The sequence below is a fragment of the Trichechus manatus genome, unplaced genomic scaffold (genome assembly GCF_000243295.1).
Source record: "Trichechus manatus latirostris isolate Lorelei unplaced genomic scaffold, TriManLat1.0 scaffold00191, whole genome shotgun sequence".
Lineage (NCBI taxonomy): Eukaryota > Metazoa > Chordata > Mammalia > Sirenia > Trichechidae > Trichechus > Trichechus manatus.
Window position 1 is genome coordinate 2010932 of NW_004444127.1, and position 11763 is coordinate 2022694.

Genomic DNA, 11763 nt, shown 5'->3' on the forward strand with positions numbered 1-11763 from the left:
CTGGGCCCCACCCCAGCATTTCTGATTCAGTAGGTCTGGGGTGGGACCCAAGAACTTACATTTCTAACAAGTTCCTAGGGGTTGCTGATGCTGCTGGTCCAGTGACCACACTTTGAAAGTCACTGGCTTAGGCCAGTCATGATCCATTGTCTGGGCTGGGCCCATAGCCCCCTGAACAGATCTAGGTTCCATTGTCTCGAAAGTGTGGATCCTGGTAGACAGCTAGCAGTGTCTGCGGAATATGCCCGGCACTTTGCCCAGTGCCTGGCTTGTAATAAGTACTCAGTAAGTGGCAGTTATGTTTATTATGAGTATTGTTGTAATTATTATTTTAGAAGAACATAAGATTACAGTTGAGTCTGATCTGGGCGGGTCTTAAATGTCAGGCAGATGAGTCCTTTGGTGAACTCATTGGGAGCTAAGGCGCATTTTGGAACAGGAGAATGATGTGATTGAATTGGCATTTTTGGAAGATTCGTCAGGCATTTGGCTGGGTCCTGGAGAGGAAACGGGGGAGAGCTAACTGAGAGACTGTGGCGGTGATTCCAAGTGAAGGCGTTATGAGGGTGCTGAGGTTGACCCGTGTCGCCTGCCTTGCAGTCCTGGAGATTGTCCATCAGCATATTGGGATCTTAAGGACTCATTCTCGAGGTTTACTGTGCCCTTGTGGTGGTGGTTTTTGGGTGTCACCGAATCAATTCTGACTCATAGTGACCTCATGTGACAGAATAGAACTGCCTCATAGGGTGTTCTAGGCTTCAGTCTTTATGGAAGCAGATCACCAGGTCTTTCTCCCACAGAGCTGCTGTTGGGTTCAAACTGCCGACCTTTAGGTTAGCAGCCAAGCACGTAACGATTTTCGCCATCAGGGCTTCTTTTACTATGGTCTTAGTCTCTGGCTAATTAGGCAGTTAGGCCAGGCTGGGCTGTGGAGGTTGGAAGTGGGGGCCGGGAGGGCAGAGGACATGGACAGGTACATCACTTCCCTCCGAGGCAGACTGGGGAAGAACACCGTGTTCTTTAGGAACTCTGAGAGGAAAGAGTGCACTTGGGTCTCACTCTGCGCTGGTGGTGGCATCTGGGCCTAAAGATGTTTAGCATCCTCATTGTAAAAACGTAATAATAGCGTCCTGTCACCTGTCTAACCCACCGAGCGTACATGTTGGGGAAAGAAGATGAAAAACGTATGTGAAAAGTCTTTGAATAAGTGAAACGCCCCGCACAGATGCAGTCACTTTGTCATCTCGCACGTGCTTCTCAGGTGGCTCTGATTGGGTTGTTGTCATTTCAGTCAGAGCCAGGACCACAAAACAGTGGCCACGTGGCCCAAGTCGATCAACTATCATACTGCGTGGCAGGAGACTTGCCCCTTTCTCTCCCGCTCCTGGCATTTTTTGGGCTGGATACATAACCTCTGGGAGATGCTTTCGATGTAAAGGAGGCCTGGTGGAGCAGTGGTTAAACACTTGCTGACCAAAAGGTTGGCGGTTCGAATCCACCAGCCACTCCTTGGAAACCCTGTGGGGTAGTTCTCCTCTGTCCTGTTGGGTCGCTGTGAGTCGGAATCGACAAGACAGCAGTGGGTTTGGGGTTTTTTTTGTTTTCAACGTAAAATATGAATAGTCATTCGTTACCAGCCTGAGGGCTCCCTCCTGAACCTTGTGAGGTCTGTTTAGCTCAGAGCTCTCTACTTCGGGATCCTGTTCCTTCTAATGCCTCTGGCCTTGGCAGTCCACAGGGCAGACAACCATTTACAATTTAAACTGGTTGTGTAAAAAAACCTGTCCTGATGTCAGTAGGTTCCGTGCTTGCCTCAAGTCCACACTGGCTGCCTGTTCTGCATTGTTTTGTTTTGCGATATTCACTAAACTGAAAAACAAGCCAGCCCCCAAATGGCTATTGTTCTAGCTGCTTCCCCATAATCCCCAAAGCTGCTGACTGCTCAGGATTCCATTAGCCTTGAATTGTTTACAGATTTTTCTCATTGGTCCAATTATTTTACCACAGGGAAACTGCTCACGTGTTGCATTCGCCCTTTTGCTGGTACATAGTGATCTGTTGAGAGAAGCCCCATTGATACAAAAGGTCCATGGCTGAGGCTCGCCTCTTCCCCTCTCCCACCCACACTTCCCCAGAGCTTTGCTAGTCATGGGGCTTCGCTGAGTAAAAGCTGATTTCTGGAATCTCTTTATTGACACTTGTCTGGTTGTATACTCCCTCGTTACATGAAATAATGTAGAGAAAGGCACGGTACAGACTAAAATGCTACACAGCTGTCGGAAGCAGAAGGCAGCGTGGCATTCAGAAAGAGCCTGGGCTTTGCCCTCAGCCCAGTGTCTGAATCCACTTCTGCCACTTTGGCGGTGAGACTTTGCGCAGGTTGCCTCACCTCTCTGCTTCTCACTTCCTGACCTGAGAATGAGAAGCTCAGCTCAGTGTCCCTAGCGCTTTCCCTGGCACTTAGTAAGTGTTGTTGAATGATTGGCATCCCTTCCACTTTTGTATAGGATTTTTATGGGGCAAGAAGGCGTGGATGAGAAGAGGAATTGGATTGAGCTGAGCACTTCACCTTTGCACCGTGGCAAGGCCCAGCTGCATCTCTGTACTCCCCTAACTGGGGCTGGTACCAGACTCTCTGGAGTCCCTGGATGGTGCAAATGGTTAACACATTTGGCTGCTAACTAAAAGGTTGGTGGTTCCGAGTCCACCCAGAGGCACCTTGGAAGGAAGGTCTGACCATCTACTTCTGAAAAATCTGCTGTTGAAAAACCGTATGGAGCACAATTCTACTCTTAACTCATAAGTCAGAATCGGTTCAACAGCAGCTGGTTTTTTACCAAACTCTGCTTCTGTCAAGCTTTTGGGCACTGTGCCTCGCCCAGTATAGTGGGGAGAAGAAAATATTTTAGATTGGAGTACAATGGGGTACAGTCTGCAAACAAAGTTTCCTCCAGACATTCAGCTGTCGTGGTCCCGCCCACACACACGTGTGTGTATAACGTGCTTACACCCAGCCCTCCCGGACTAGGATCGGGGCAAGTATCAACTCAGGGATTTGGGTTCCTTGGTGGCATATAACGGCTGGGAAGGAATGTGACGGCAGGGGTACCCAGGAGGCCATTCTAACTAATAGCAGGGGCAGAGAGGGAGGCAGTTGTTAACTTATTTCTCGTTCCAGCTGCTCAGTGTTTCCTGTATTAATGACAGGTGAAGGAGTCGGACAGCCAAGAGATTGATTTTTCAGTGCATGTTTTATGAGTTAATTTTCCCCTGGGTGCCTCTCCCCTGGCTGCTCTTCCTTCCCTCTAGTGCTCTGTCATCACTTTCCTGCAAGGCCTCATTTGATTTCCCCAGCCCCCGTTTTCTGCAGACTTAGCCCCAGCTTCAAACAGGAGCACAGGGCCGGCTAGTTATCTGCTGATCAAGCAAATTGAGTCACTAGTTTGAACAGCTTTTTGACTAGCTTTGTAGACAAAGACAAGCTGGTTCTTCTAAACCTTGGTTATCAGTGTTGGTGTTTTTGAAGGATTTGGGTTAACCTGTTGCCATCAAGTTGATTTCGGCTCATAGCGCCCCTGTAGGACAGAATAGAAATGCCCCATAGGATTTCTAAGGCTGTAATCTTTATAGAAGCCGACTGCCACATCTTTCTCCTGCGGAGTGGCTGGCGGGTTCGAACTGCCGACCTTTTGATTAGCAGCCGAGCACTTAACCACTGCGCCCCCAGGGTTACTGGGGCTTATTTAAGGCCAGAATACTCCCTTCATGGGCCTGGCCCACAACTAGATCGTGCCTGAGTCAAATAGGTCTGAATGTTACCGTTATATCCACCTACTGCACTCCTTCCCCCTTCTAAGCTAAGGCATTGATTCTTTCTGTGTGTGTGGTAAAAATATACATAACGAAACATACGCCGCCTCAACAATTTCTGTATGTAGGCATTGATTCTTAACCTCTCTTTGGGTTACACCCACCCCTTTGAGAGTCATGAGATGGAAGAAGGATGAAGCCTCTCCCCCAGAAACTTGCACATATTTGCACATATACAAAAATGTCCACAGAACTTCAGGGTCTTGATGGACCCCCTAGACCTACCCTGGACTCCTTAGGCGTCCAGAAACCCCAGATTAAGAGCCCTGTTCTAAGAAATCTGAAAGCATTCTTTATCTCCCACGGTCCCTGCAGGTGGAGAAAATACAGGAAATGGAGGCGCCAGGTGAGGGTCTGCGGAGCTGTACTCTCCCATCCTGAGATTTTCTGTCTCAGAAAAATAGGCATCTCTTTGGCTTAACAACAGGGACAGAGAGAGACTTGTATTTGGAATGCAGGCGGACAGCATGTTTCAATAAATATGTACACATTTTAGTAACAAATGTTTATTTCTAGTGAAAAAATGGCTAAGTTTTATAGTACAAGCTTACGGGGGAAAATTGCCGAAAATAATACACATTTGAAAGAACGAGGCACTCAGTACTGACCCATACAGGTAGCTACTCCTACATTTGCTCTTGATTTTTCCCAGCTTCCGCATAAAATATCACTATCTAGGGGAAATCTGCTTCAGATTTAGCATGTGGCCTTAAGAGGACTCCATGTGACAGAAGACTGGTTTTGAATGCATGTCTCCAAAGTCTTTGACTTTTTCTTTTTTTTTTTTTAGTTTAATGACTATTTATTTTGGTGAAAATATACACAACAAAACATACGCAGTTCAACAGTTTTTACATGCACAGCTCATTGACGATGGTTACACACTTCACACTGTGTCACTATTCTCCCTATCTCTGCCCCTACTGTTTCGCCACCATTAACTTACACTCTGTGCCCCTTAAAGTTCTCATCTGTGCCTTAGAGCTACTGTTGTGATTTCAGTCTCATATAGATACTTTTTAAATAGGGAGCAAAGCTCAAGACAGGCATTCTTTATTTATTTGAGGTAAATTCGTGTTTAGTTTACAGATGACTTCATGGGATAATTTTGGCTCAAGGTTCAAAAGTTGTCCCAGGCAGTAGATTCAGGGTTCCCTCCAGTCTCAACATGTCCAGTAATTCTGGCTTCCAGTAACAATTTGAAGTTCCGTTCCTCCATTTTCCTCCTTTAGATCATGATCCATCTATTGAGTCTCTGATCAAAACGTTTGGGAATGGTAGCCAGGCACCATCCATTTCTTCTGGTCTCATGGCATGGGAGGTAGTAGTTCATAGAGGCAATTAGAGCTGCAGACCATTTCCTTCTCTAATTCCTAGATCTCCTCTTCCTCTGTTGCTCCAAGCAATTAGAGACTAATTGTTGTATCTTGGATGGCCCAGTGTCTTTGACTCTTGAGGACATTTTTCCCTTTTCCAGTAGCATCTTAACTCCCACCTTTGTTACTTGGATATTAGTCTTTATGCCACCATGTTGAGTTTCTTCATTTTAGGTCGTGTAAAGGCCTTAGTGGGTGATACTATAATAGAGAGATTACTTACTGGTAAAAATATGGGCTCTGGCACTTACGAATGCTCTAGTCTTGGGCAAGTTACTTATCCTCTCTGCACTTCAGTTTTCTCCTCTGTAAAATTGGAGGCCATATCTTGAGGGTTAATGAGGTCACAGGTGTACAGTGCCTGGCCCACAGTAGACTCAGTGAGCAGATGTGCTATTATTATCTGCCTCATCAACATTGAAACCGGATAAACCTTTTTTTTTTTTTTTTTTGTGCTTTAGGTGAAAGTTTAATTCTCAAGTTAATTTCTCATACAAAAATTTGTGCACATATTGTTTTGTGACATTAGTTGTAACCCCCACAATGTGACAGCACACACCCCGTTTCCACCTCGGGTTCCTTGTGTCCATTCAGCCAGTTCCTGTCCCTTCCTGCCTTCTTATCCTGCCTCCAGACAGGAGCCACCCGTTTGGTCTCGTATATCTGATTGAACTAAGAAGCACACTCCTCATGTGTATTGTTTCTTGTTTTATAGTCCTGTCTAATCTTTGCTTGAAGAGTGGGCTTCGGGAATGGTTTCAGTTCTGGGTTAACAGAGCGTCCAGGGGCCATAGTTTCAGGGGTTCCTCCAGTCTCTGTCAGACCATTAAGTGTGGTCCTTTTATGTGAATTTGAGTTCTGCTGCACACTTTTTTGCCGCTCCGTCTGGGACTCTCTGTTGTTTTCCCTGTCAGGGTGGTCATTGGTGGTAGCCGGGCACCATCTAGTTCTTCTGGTCTCAGGCCGGTGGAGTCTCTGGTTTATGTGGACCTTTAGTCTCTTGGGCTAATATTTCCCTCCTGTCTTTGGTGTTCTTCATATCTCCTTTGCTCCAAGTGGGTTGGGACCAGTTGCTGCATCTTAGATGGCTGCTTGCAAGCTTTTAAGACCCCAGATGCTGCTCCCAAAGTGGGGATGCAGAACATTTTTTAAATAAACTTTGTTATGCCAGTTGACCTAGATAACCCCCAAAACCATGCTCCCCAAGCCCCAGCTACTCTGTCCCTCGAAGTGTTTGGATGTGTCCAGGAAACTTACTAGCTTTTGCTCTGGACAAACCTTTTAATGGAGCACTGTGTGTCTGCAGAATCCCAGACACACTACGTCTGTTTTAAATAGGCATCCAGCATTAGGACAGGCTTACCTTGTCTGTTATCAGGGACGAGGCCATTTCTTCCCTCTGCCCCAGATTCAGGATATTATAAATCTCTGAAGTGAGTCATCTGGCATTTCTTCTCCCCCTCCCATCTCGCAGCACTGTACCAGGCTTCTCTTATCTATATGCGGAAGTTTGCTCACCTGCTGATTCTAAACTCAGTCCTTGCCTTCCTCTTCAAAATTACTTCTCCCAGCTGGCCTCCCCTCCAGCTATTTTTTTTTTTCTGATTCTCCATTTCTGGCAACAGCCCGTCTCTTGATTCAGACACTGCCCTTGTCATATCTGAGCAAGTGTCACCAAAGGCCTCAAGTAAGTCTCACGGGGCCTTTTCCTCCTCCTCCTTGGCTGCCCTTAGCTGTGGAGCAGAAGCAGCCCAGGGGGTCTGCAGGGGACAGCGGATCCTGTATAAGCACGTCAAGGGGGCAGTATGTGGTCAGCCCAGTGGCATCCCAACCTGAGTGTCCCTAGAGAAGCAGCCAGAGGAGCTTGTGTCCCTGGGCGACTGAGCAGCCTCTTGAATGTTCCTTTCAAAACTTGTTTTTCTCTTCCAGCTGCAGAGCCGCTGCTCCGTGAGCCAAGCCTGGGTGCCAGGGCAGCCACTGTGGCAGCAGAGTGCAACCTGCGGGCAAGCCGACACTGACAGAGCTCGCGAGGACGTGTGTGCGTGTGTTGTGTGTGCCTGTGCAGGGGAAGTGGTGTGCCTGTTTGCGTGTGCATGCATTTCTTTACACTCTGTGACTCTGAATGCTGCCTGGGCTGGAGCCGTCCCTGTAGCATGCTTCACTTCGAGTGCTTTGCCCACCTCTGGACACAAGGCCAGAGGTCACAGCTGAGACCTCTCCCTGCCAGCCAATGGCCTGGTCTGAGCGGAACATAGTGGTAGGACCTTAGCTGGTCCCAGCCCGCCCTCCTCACATCAGGCCAAGGAGCAGAAGGGCAACATTTTTGACTCTTGCCAAGAGTATGGGATTCTAGATGCAGCCAGAGCCCGCGCCGAGTTCTGCATTTTGACCGTGGAGGCTGAGCAGACTGGAGTGGATGGATGCTGTCCAGACTTAGCCACCTGGCCTGGTATCTTCCTCAACATAAAACCCCCTGCCCTCATCCTCCAGACCATTCCTCAGGTACATGGGACTGAGCACAAGGCTGTGGACAGATGATGGCTCTGAAAAGTTTCCACCAACCACCATACGGAAGGACACCCAGATATCTAACTGGTAATATGTGCACAGACTATAGCTAGCAGCCTCAGCCAGCACGTCTGTCTTTTCAGAGCTGAGAGCCGACAGTTAGGAAGAGGATCCCAGCTCTGTACTTCCTTGGAAGCTGAGAGCCAGCCTGGAGCTTATCCAGGAGCTGTGGAGGGCAGGGGCAGACTTGGCTCCTCCACAAGGCATAAAGCCCCAGGCCCTCTGGCCACACTCCGAGGCCACAGTGCCACCAGTTGAGGACAGCTGACCCCCAGCCAGGAGGCCATTCTGGTCTTTGTTCTGGAGGCTTCCAGGGCCTGCCCTGCACTGGGTAGCCTCCAAGCTGCCACGTCAGCTGTCCCAGTAGCTGGACTCCGAGAACCCAGGCAAATAGACTCAGGGGACTGCCAGAGGCAGTTGGCAGAGGTCAAAGGAGAGATCATACCCAGCACACCAACCCTTCCCGAAGCATCAGGTGGGAGGTTTGACCCAGAGAACCCAAGCCTCGCATTCCGGGGGTGGCCTGTGCCACCCACCTCTCCCCTCCTGCTGTCGAAGGCCTGTGTTGAGAAACACTGAATGAAAGAAGGACTGTCGTCAAGTGGAGCAAGTCTTCCTTCCACGCTGTGGCCTGCACTTGAGCCACAAAGTTCATGTGTGTGTCTGTGTGTGTGCACGTGTGTGTGCGCGCACACACGCGTCCGTGTGCTCGTGTAGCTGAGAGGCTGATTCCTCTTTGGGTTTTTGTCCTCACGTGTAACATTAAGCTGGCCTCTTGGCCTTCTTCTCTCTACCTCCCCTGTGACCTTTCCTAGCCTTATAGCTGTTAATGCCCTTGGCCCCAGCCCTGTCCCTCACTGTCCTCTGTCCTCAGACCAGAGCCCTGGGGTCACGCCCCTGTCTCCTACAGCTGTCCAGCACATTGAAGGCTTCTTCCTGAGAGGTCCTCGGTTTTCTCAGCCAGAGAGCTGCCATTAGATTCCAACTGTTGAGTGTCATCTTCACTAGAAATGTCCCGTAATCGTGTGGGGAGAGCAGGGCACACACATGGTATGTATTCAGAGCACTAGGCTGGGGGCTTCCCTGTTCCCTCAGCCCCAGCCAGGGGGAAAGAGAATCAGGGGCTATTGCCAGAAGAGGAGTAGAGTGAGCCTGGAAGGGCTAATCTGAGACACACAGAAGGCCCGAGGGCTTAGAGCCAAATTCAGTATTTAGCAGCACCTTCAAACATCAGGATGGTTCCCTTTTCCTGCCAATGTGATGGTGGCTCTCTCCCTTAAGGCACAAGTTGGCAGGACCACCCCCTCTCCTTCTTTACCCTCCCTGGCATGCTGGCCCACCCCCAGGACAACCTCGCAGTGGAATGGAGCAGTCCACCCCTGGAGCCAGAGGGGCAGGGCAGGAGAGGGTATGGCCACTGGCCTGGAGCTCCACCAGGGCCTCACGCCTCCCCTTCTCTAGCCCAGGCGGCCCTGGGGGTGCTGCAGAGTGATAGAAACCCTGATCCAAGGGCCAGCATGGGGAAGAGCCAGTCGCAGGCAAAATGCACTTTTATACAGAGATTTTCTATTGCTGAGAAGGTGTGTTTCTCCCGCAGTTTGTTTGTGAATATGCACTTGTTTTATAAACATCCGATCCTGTTAAAGCAAAGCTGTGCTGTCGTCAGTCTTGTGGGAGGTCTGAGGACCGGGGTTTGTAAGACTGAGCCTGGCTGAGGCTTTAGCCAGACCGTCTTGGTCCTGTTGAAGCCAGGAGCCTCTCGCCCCTCCTTGGTCCCAGGTGAGCAGCCCAGCAGACTAATGACAGCTCCAGGGCCGGGCACTCAGAGTTGGGGTCATCTGGCCATAATGGTGTAGAGCACTACAGCTCAGGCTGGGGTTCCTGAGTACCGTCCTGCGGTGACCCCACCTCTCAGCCCCCTGACACCCTACCTCCAAGACTCTGTGGCAGGCCCTCCCCAGGCCTTCAATCCATCTTTACCTCAGTGCCACCACTTCAGCTGCAGCTGTGTGTTGAGCTGTGTGGGTAGGTGGTTGAGATCTGCCCACAGCTAAGCCCAGGGTCTGGATGCTGCTTTCCCCCATGCCATCTGGCTGGAGAGTGGCCCCTCTCTGTGCAGCGCACGTGGGCTTTCCTGCTGGGGACACTTGCCTTGGATTAGACCACTGGGACTGGGAGCTTTGGTAGTCCCTCTGCCAACTCCCTGTGGGAAGGGGCTTCACCAAGGCCCAGGAACATCACAGTCTGCCCTGCACAGAGTGGGGAAGGGAGAAAATGGAGCAACTTGACCTAGGGCCCATTTCATTCTTGGCCCTGTTTTGAAGCCCCTTCTGCCCCCCTTCCCACCAAGAACTGGGCCTGCCCATCGCCTCTCCAGAGTTCTCTCTAATGTGGCTTTGGCTTAGCCCTGGGGCTAAGATTCCTTTGTTCTTGAGCAGAAGCTTCTGGAAGAGAGTTTTCCTACACACACACACTCCTGACCTTCCCATCCTCCCTAGCTGAGACAAGCACATACTCTAAGGAACAATTATTAGCCATGATGGCAAGACTGCTTTCCTGGAAGGAAAAGCCAGGCAATGTAGCAGCAGATGGTTACCATGAGGACCTAGGGAAAGGGGCTTGGGCCAAGACAGGGCAGGGAGAAGAGAGGCAGCCAGGGCCTTTAATTCTCAGTATTGGAATGTTCCTGTGGCTGTAGCTGAAAGGTTGTTTACTGCAAGGTGAGTGCTTGCAGCTCCTTTCTGGGCGCTACATTGAAAGAAGGGGCCAGCATGACCAGTTGGCAGTCCAGATTTGTAAACAGGATTCCTCAAGCTGTGAAACAGTTAGCTCTGCCCCTTCTCCAGAGAGGGGAAGGACAGGACCTGTGTGGTTCTCTCAGTTGGCCAGAGAAGCCAGTGAGGTTTGGCCAGAGGCACTATGACTCACCAAAGCTGGGGCCCTGGCCTTGGCCTGAGTGTCAAGCAGCCTATACTGTGAAAGAACTCAGCCAGGGAACACAGGGCCCTGCAGACCCATAGGCTCAGGCTTAGCCCTCTGAGGGAAGAGAAGACCAGGAGGGAACCACAGCCCAAACCTAGCAGGGCCAGAGTTGCAGGAGGGAACGGAAACTTAACCAAAATAAACCCCAAAAGACAACAGGTGGGAGCAGAGGGAAAAGCCCCAATTTTCAGAGTGAGAGAAGGCAGCTATGGGGTATCGGGGGGGGGGGCAAAAAGAGAGGTGCTTTGCAGGAAATGCAGTTGAGGCAGTAAATGGGGAGGGAGAAAGCTGGGCAAGTCCTGACAGGAGGAAGGGGAAGTTGAGGAAAGGAGAAGCCAAGAGAAAGGTCTCAATGCACCATTAGTAACTGTTGGGGCTGAAGGGAGCCTGGGGCCAGTCTTCAGACAGAAGACCCTCCAGGGAGGATCCTTGGGGTCAAGGTAAAGAGACAGGAATGGAATGAGGCCTGGATCCTAGTGCAGAAGCCCGGTGTTGCCAGGCTTCCGGTGACAACACATTCCTATTACATTGTATCCTCACAACCATGAGAGTGGTATTATTGTCGCCATTTCACAGATAAGAAAACCAAACCTTAGGACTGTCAAGTCACTAATGCAACACCCCACCGCCTATCCACTGGGAACTCATGCCACCTCCAAACCTTTCTGCTCTCTGCCACCCTCTCCTTTCTTTGCGACCTTCCTTTCCCGCCTTCTTTGCCTTCTTTGTCTGCTGCGGGGGAGCCAGCCAGGGCTTTGGGGACTAGGGGTCCGTCATTAGTTACCTGATATGCCCGGGTGTTAGACCCTCCACCAGGGAGGCTTTGCGGTGGGGAGATAAGAACAGTATCAAACTTAGGGTGGGGCAAGGCCAAACCCTGAGGCCGCGGGGCGCGGGGTGCGGGGGCCGGGACTTCAGCACCTCGGAGAGCGCCTCGGGGCGGGGCTCGGCGGGGCAGTGGGTGGGG

At 50.5% G+C, this 11763-nt stretch overlaps 1 protein-coding gene across 2 annotated transcripts in view; it reads left to right on the top strand.

Annotated features, from left to right (window-relative positions):
* Positions 1-9642, top strand: part of CRY2 (cryptochrome circadian regulator 2) — a 37512-nt gene extending 27870 nt beyond the window's left edge. The window contains exon 12 of one of the 2 annotated variants that reach the window (XM_004387653.3): positions 7176-9642. The gene's annotated coding sequence lies outside the window, so the exon portion shown is untranslated. The remainder of the gene's footprint in view (positions 1-7175) is intronic. The other variant, XM_023741813.1, reaches the window with a different exon arrangement.
* Positions 9643-11763: the final 2121 nt, after the last annotated feature.